General features: G+C 44.1%; 1 non-coding gene across 1 annotated transcript; it reads left to right on the plus strand.

Moving 5' to 3' along the window:
• The first annotated feature begins 7,214 nt into the window (after positions 1 to 7,214).
• On the plus strand, positions 7,215 to 7,286 carry Trnai-uau (transfer RNA isoleucine (anticodon UAU)). The gene has a single exon. It is a non-coding gene; the product is annotated as a tRNA-Ile (tRNA).
• Positions 7,287 to 7,636: the final 350 nt, after the last annotated feature.

Below are 7,636 nucleotides of genomic sequence, written 5' to 3' on the forward strand. Positions count from 1 at the left end.
CTCGTTTCTTAGTTGGTTGTGGCGAATAGGAGAAGAAAGGGTGGGCGGCAATGAACTGGCAATTATGAGGTTTGTAGTCAACGTTATACCGGAGCTCGGCGGACAATGAGTACGACGATGCATAGCACCGAGGTGCTGGTTTGAATAGTGCACATTGTTCTCATTGTACTTGATGTGGTCAATGCAGGTCCACATTGTAACCTCTGAAAGCTAAAGGATGGTCTTAAGTGGCCTGAAAGCCGACATATCGTGCAGTAATTCTGCTAAACCTTTATGCACTGAGTTTGTATCTCTGGGGCTTTAAACTACAATTTACTCACTAAGCAATCCTTCAATCTAATAATTAATTCGCATTAAATCACAAGGAGCTTCGATCTCAAGAAATGTTTGCTCGTGCGCCTAATAGTGTCCCAATACTCCGAATCAGCCGATTGGCTACATCCTTGAACGGCACCTTTTCTCTGCAACTGGGTTTTTTAGAACATCTATTGGCATGTATGTATATTTCGGTCCCACGCCAATCCGTAATTAGCGCAGGGAAACCCTCTTTAACGCTTTTATGCGAAATAATCTTGAAAGGGTAGAAAAACCGTCTTCGGCCATGGCACACTGACAAAACTGAAAGTAACCGCTGGACTGGCCTTAAGTCAGCCAATTGCGTAAAGAATGAAAAGATGGTGTATTGTTTTGCAAAGAAAGTATACAGCAAACTTCAACATGGTTGGGACAAGGAACAGGTATAGGCGGAATGCGACAGCTGCACGCATCCCAAACACCACCGCCGCCCGGTTAGTTCAGCTGACTGAAGGTCGACTTAGTGAAAGAGCTAAAACATGTGAATTTATAGCGTGTATTAGAGTCATAGACAGAGCCTAAGTAAGTAAGATGAAGAAGGTTCTAAGAGAAGAAGCACAAAAAGGTAGCATTGTGTTTCTTTTCCAAATAACTCGATTGTTTGACATTGCAAATGCGAATACAGTAAGCGACAGTTTTTTAGTACTCGGAAACTTCAGACTTGCTTGATATACCGCAGTTTCCCAAAAAACCGCAAGCCGTCACATAGGAGCGATGTATATGAACAACGGATATTTCTGGCAAAATACAACCGAAAGTTTGATTTTTGGAACAAAATATTACTCGAAGAACCCACGGTGCGACTACAGGACAAGGCCATTTTTAATCCAAGCCTCCTTGCTAACTTCGGATTGGGTGGAGATTGGCTTGTCTCCAGGCGGGGGAAGAAACTTTGATCTTGGAGGCACTAAATTTGCATGTCCTTTGGCGGGGAAGCAATAGCGAAAGGTGGAAATTGGTCATACGCGGCCAGTATTTTATTCTTTTCACCACTTTTTGTTTGGGCATGGAACTAACCACCGACAAGGCCGTGCAACCAGAAACCACGCTGCAGGAAAGCGACTGTGACTCCCACGAAGACCCTCCCGACCAGTCGCAGCAGTCAACACACGACATTGCCAATGCTTGGCGTTGTTGCCCAATGTTTACGAAGACACCGTGACGCTTTCAGAGATGCAAGAAGACGTTCTCAAACGAACGAGGCAATTAAGGAAAGGAATAATTCCGACTTATTCGTTCCTGTTTAAAAGCAAATTGGTTCGTTTTCGCGACTAGCCGATTTTTTTACTGCTCTTTTATCGGGACTATTTTCCGTTCCCTCTGGAACCGAAAAATCGGTCGCCTACTGTATTCACTAAGTCATAGGCTAAAAAACAAGAAGGGGATGCGGAAAGTCAGGCGATTTGGCTACGTTTGTACTTGAGATGCCAAAAAAGGAGGAAACAGCGGTTATGCGGGTCCCCACTAGCTTTAACTGGGCATTACTTAGGTCGGCTCCCTTATTCAGAGAACGGTTGGTACAAAGCGAACCTTTCTGCATGCAAACTGTTGAATCAAAGTCCATAATCCACCCTTGTAAACTCAAAAATTTATTCTGTCGTAGTTCGCAGTGAAAGTCTATTTCATCTCAGCCAAAGTCCGAGGCCAGCGCCCGCACTACAAACCGAATGTAGCACGAGGACGCGGGTTCGATTCCCGGCCGCGGCGGCTGCTTTCCTCATGTAGGCAAAAAGCGAAAACGCCCGTGTGTGGGAGATTTTGACGCGCATTAGAGATCCACAAGTGGTCAAAAACAACCAGTAGCCCTCCACTAAGGTGCGCCTCATCGCCCGCGTTACGTCGGGTCGTTAAACTCTACAATCACTACGAACCCCATGAAAATGCTTGGCGCGAGGAATGCGATCGGGGGTAGCGGATTGCCGCCAGTTTCATAACGCGAGGAAATCATATTCACTTCCGTCCACGGGGAGTGTTTTTTTTCGTTGGGCGCACCCTCCAAACACCTGCTCGTGGGCACTTGCCTCCTCACTAGTTCTCCTCACACTTTTTGGCCTAGCAGTTTCCTCTTCTTCAATTCACCGAACGGAGGTTTCTGTTAGCGATACGCACAAACAGAGCACAAGCTTAAACAGCTTCGCTGCTAAAAGGTACTAGCCTAATAAAAGTACGTATGCGGAAATTTCCGGCATCAAGATTTCGGATATACTGAAACATTAAGAGGGGTGGGGTATATTCGTAATCAGGCTTCCTTTTTTTGTTTTCTTTCTATAATCGCTCAGCATGCGCCCCTGAAAGTTATTTTGACTTATTGCTTTTTCCATGAGTTTGCGCGATCGAGGGCTTCGTTTTAAGGTCGAGCTCGCACGCCCTACTTCCAGGTCAAGCTCTAGCTTGCAGGTCGAGCTCGCATACCTGTGGGAACATGGTACAAGCTGAATGAAAACGGGCCCAGAAATATGCACGTGTCACCATTCGCTTACTATGGTATTTTTTCGAATATCACCGCAAATTCCTCAGCATCGTATATATATATATATATATATATATATATATATATATATATATATATATATATAGCGGGAAACAATTTCTTGGACACCGGTAAGTATAATGAAGAAAATGAAACACGTCGAAAGAGGATAGGTTTTAACGTTTCGACCGGGGACCGGCCTTCGTAAGAATAACAGTAACAAGAGTAGTTGTACAGTATATAAAGGAGTTCGTTGCGGTGACAAAAACCACGTGGCAGCATAAATCACAAGAAAAACAAAAACAAGAACAACAAAATCAGCAAGGAACATAATCAAAGTGCAATGCACTGTCGGGGCCCCGTTTTACAGATATCTAACCAGTAGCAGTCTAATCATATGTTCGACACGTGCGATACGGAGTGTCACAAATATCAGCACACGCAAAAAAAAAAGGATTGACATCACAGGTGCAAGCACTTCAGTTTTCCTGCCCTTTCATTCAAACCACGTGCGATTGTGTTAAATTTGAAGATTAAAAATGACCGGCGAACTTCCCTATCATGGTGCGTTCGAAAGCCAGATTCGAGGATCGTGACTTTGATATTGTCAAAAGTGTGACCAGCGATATTGGCATGCTTTGATAATGGAAGATGAGGTAGTGCAGAAATATGAGCCTTGTGATTGTTAAAGCGAAGTCTGAAGGATGTTTGAGTCTCCCCAACGTACTGCATTTTACAAAGATTGCATTCAAGTAGATAAACTACGTTACAGGTATCACAAGTATAGTTACCATTTATTTTTAAGCTAAAATCAGAAGTAGCGCTATTCGCGGTTGATGAGGTAGTGATATGGTGGCAAACCTTGCAGCGCGGTTTGTTGCAAGGGCGGCAGCCTGTAGTCAATGTAGATTGGCCTTTTGAAGATCTAAGAAAGTCCCGCAAATTCCGGGATCTTCTGTATGTCACACGAGGTGGTTCTCTGAAAATTGATTTCAGTCGTTCGCTCTGTAAAAGTATGTTATGGTGTTTTCTTAAAACGGCGTTTACACTTTGTGCAGGTGCGGAATAGGTTAGAACAAGGTTAGTATGCTATGAAAGTGACTGTTTCTTCTTGGTGCCTAAAAGTGCTTCGCGGTCGTGGCTATCAGCACGCTTGATGGCGTCATCAATTATCTGGGAAGGGTATTTTTGCTTGACTAAAGCGTTTCGAAGATGGGCACAGTTAGAATTAAAATCAGATTGTTGGGAGCATATTCTTTTACTCTTGTAACTACTCTTGTTACTGTTATTCTGACGGAGGCCGGTCCCCGGTCGAAACGTTCAAACAAGGGGTGTGCGAATATCAATTTTTTAAATTTCGAATCGAATTGATTTGATTGATTGATTGTGGGGTTTAACGCGCCGACGCAACGCAGGCGATGAGGCGCGCCGTAGTGGAGGGCTCCGGATTAATTTTGACCACCTGGGGATCTTTATCGTGCGCCGAAATCTCGTACACACGGGCGTTTTTGCTTTTCGCCTCCATCAGAAAAGCGGCCGCCGCGGCCGGGAATCGAACCCGCGACCTCGTGCTCAGCAGCGCAACGCCTTAGCCTCGAATCGAATTCGAATAATAAAAACAACGTTCGAATCGAATGGAATATTTTTCGAATATTTTTCGAATACGAATTCTTATTGTTTTTTGTAAAATTAAAGTTTTCACCATCTAGAAACACAAAAACTGCACTTTATTGCACAACAAATCACACAAAGTAAAATTAGGAATTACACAATACCATTGCACTCAACAGGTTAAGGTCTGCACTCACTTAAATGTTAACATGGAGAAAGGTTAACTGCTCTACATGTTCGGGGAGCAGTGACAACCTCCTGCTCGTCACGACTCCACCAGATACCGAAAACAGCCGCTCACTTGAGACACTAGTGGCTGGCATGCCCGAGCCCGTGCACATTGCCGCGCGCTGATACAGCAAAACCTCGATGATGCTAATCTCGCGGGACCGCGAAAAATATTCGTATCATCCGAAATCCGTATTAACCAACACAGAGCAAAAAATTGGGCGCTGAAAAAAGTTTTCGTTTATTTCTTTTCTTACTTTCGCGTGAAGAAATATGTGATTTTTTCTGCTTTTTTTAACCCCCATGTCGCAAAGCAGCCCTTTCTAGAGCACATAAAGCTTCGCGCTCGTCTCCTCACTCGCTGTGCCCAAGCTCGCTACACGCCGCAACAGTCAAGCGTGAACCGTATGGTGCGTTTTTGCACGCGATTCGCTCGCCTCGGCTCTGCGAGCGCTGTATTTTCACGCCCGGCCTCATCGACGATTTCGCGCCCGCGGTAGCGCCTACCTCGGTCAGAAAATGACGCACGACGCGCGCGGCAGAACGGGGGAGCCTGACTACTTGCGATGAGATCAAGACAGCCGGCTTGGCTCCACCGGAGATGGTTAGGCATAGCACCAAGACAAATATTTTATGGGAGCTTTCACTAGCGGCGCGGATGATGTTTTATAGTACCGTTTTCGCATGCATTATCAGCTCCTTTACCGCACAATCAACCTCGTGTCTGCCTTGAGCGGCATTTTAAAGAGCGGTTAGAAGCGGTCGCTCGAGCGCCCGCGCCACTTCGCGGCTGGAGCAGACGCCATGTTGACGCCGCCAGCCGCGCCGCGCGCAGCGTGGGGGTGGTTTCGCGGCGGTGTCAGCGCGCGTTGGGCAAGCGCAGAGCGTTTTCGCGAGCAGAAAACAACAACCCGGCCGTTTCTGGATAAAGAGTGACAAACAGGGGAGCGAGAGCCGTCACTTGCTCGTTCGGCTATGGTGCCTGGTGTATATCGGGGTGCCTCGCCGGCTCGTTCGTATCTGCCGCCGGGCCGCGCAGGTCCGTTCCTAACAGCCGAAATTTTTCCCATTGCAATCAATGCAATTTCACCGGGACTTTTCGGAAATTCGTATCATCGTATCATCGAGAGTCCAGTGTAACTACGAATAAACACCGATACAGTCTGCGAAAGCACGTACCGTTCGCCGTGTATATGCTTCGCGACTTTGCTGCTGAGACACGCTCTGAATTTATTTTTTTTTTAGTTTTGGGTGGTTCGAATATTTCGAACAATAAAAGTGTCATTCGAATCGAATCAAATACCAAAACATTCGAATCGAATATTCGAAGTTTCGAATATTCGCACACCCCTAGTTAAAACCTATCCTCTTTCGACGTGTTTCATTTTCTTCATTATATATATATATGTATATATATGAATATATATATATATATATATATATATATATATATATATATATATATATATATATATATATATATATATATATATATATATATATATATATATATATAGTATAAGTAAAGAGTCGGATACACAGCAAGAACAATAACAAACAATGTTTACTTACGTAGCGGCAACGGGACTTGCCTTCATCAGAGTAAAGTTACATGATTTTGCTGTCGCAAACATTTTGAACACATTTCTTATATAGGTTTGCATAAAACTGTGAGAAAGAGCGGAAAATGGTTCGGAAATGGGGAGTGTGCATACAGTCAGGCTACGCCTATGTTACAACATCAACAAACAAACAAAAAATAAAAAATAAAAAAAGGGGGGGGGGAGCGAGAGAGAGAAAAAGGGGTCGTGTTAACAATGCAGCGTTCAAGGTTGCACCATGACGGGTCAACGTATGCCGCGCGGGCTGCAAGTTCAGACAATGGGGGAAACTGGACAACTGCGGTTTGAAAAGAAAGGGAAGAGTATACACTGAGGTATTCAGTGACTGCTGAGACTGGTTCGGGGGGAAGCGAAGATGGGTGTGCCCCCCGCTGGTCAAGAGAATAGATAGGGGGCTCAAAAGAGCATTTCACAGAAGCTAGGAATTTAACAGGAAATAGGTAGGGTCACAAAAGGTTAAACATGAATAGATCACAAAGAGATCACAAACATGAATAGATCACAAACATTTTGAACACATTTCTTATATAGGTTTGCATAAAACTGTGCCTTTACCGTTAGTGACGTCACTAACGGTAAAAAAAAACAAAAAAAATTCTAACCATGCCCTTATCCCTTCTTTGGCGTTGTAGACTGCCGGCGTTTCTTTCTATATTTCCTAACGAGCCCCTCATTTCCAAACCCTATTATTGTGCGAATGCTTAGCGAGGGCCTCGGTTCTGGCAGCCTTGATGCCAAGGTAGCATAAGAGGGTTTCCCGCCAGTTACCCACTTATGACAGGCTGTAGACGTTCGCGTCACGCCCCCGGGGGTTGAAAAGAAGGTCCCCTTCTCCCCGTGCAGTCTGAGTGGCGCTGGCTACCACCCTCAAGCGTCAGATACAGTTGTAGTAAATATAAATACCCCAGAAAGTGAAGGAGGACACAGTCGCCCAGATAGCCAAATTGGTAAGGCATTCGAGATATAATCGAAAGGCGTGGGTTCGGTCCCCACTCTGGGCGCGTGTTTTTCTTTCTTTCTAACGTAATTAATAATTATTATAATATTAATAAAAAAGTGACGTCACTAACGGTAAAAAAAAACAAAAAAAATCCCCTCATTTCCAAACCCTATATATATATATATATATATATATATATATATATATATATATATATATATATATATATATATATATATATATATATATATATATATATATATATATATATATATATACCTATAAAAAGAAGTGCCCGACTGACTGACTGACTGACTCATGAACGCCCAGCCGATACTGTTAGACCTAGAGACTTGAAATTTCACGAGTTTATTTGCGTCATTGAGTAGGTGCTTACTAAGGCGGGTTTTT

This window comes from Haemaphysalis longicornis, unplaced genomic scaffold (genome assembly GCF_048455015.1).
Source record: "Haemaphysalis longicornis isolate Haplotype H1 unplaced genomic scaffold, Haemaphysalis longicornis Haplotype H1 scaffold_2, whole genome shotgun sequence".
Taxonomy (NCBI): Eukaryota; Metazoa; Arthropoda; class Arachnida; order Ixodida; family Ixodidae; genus Haemaphysalis; species Haemaphysalis longicornis.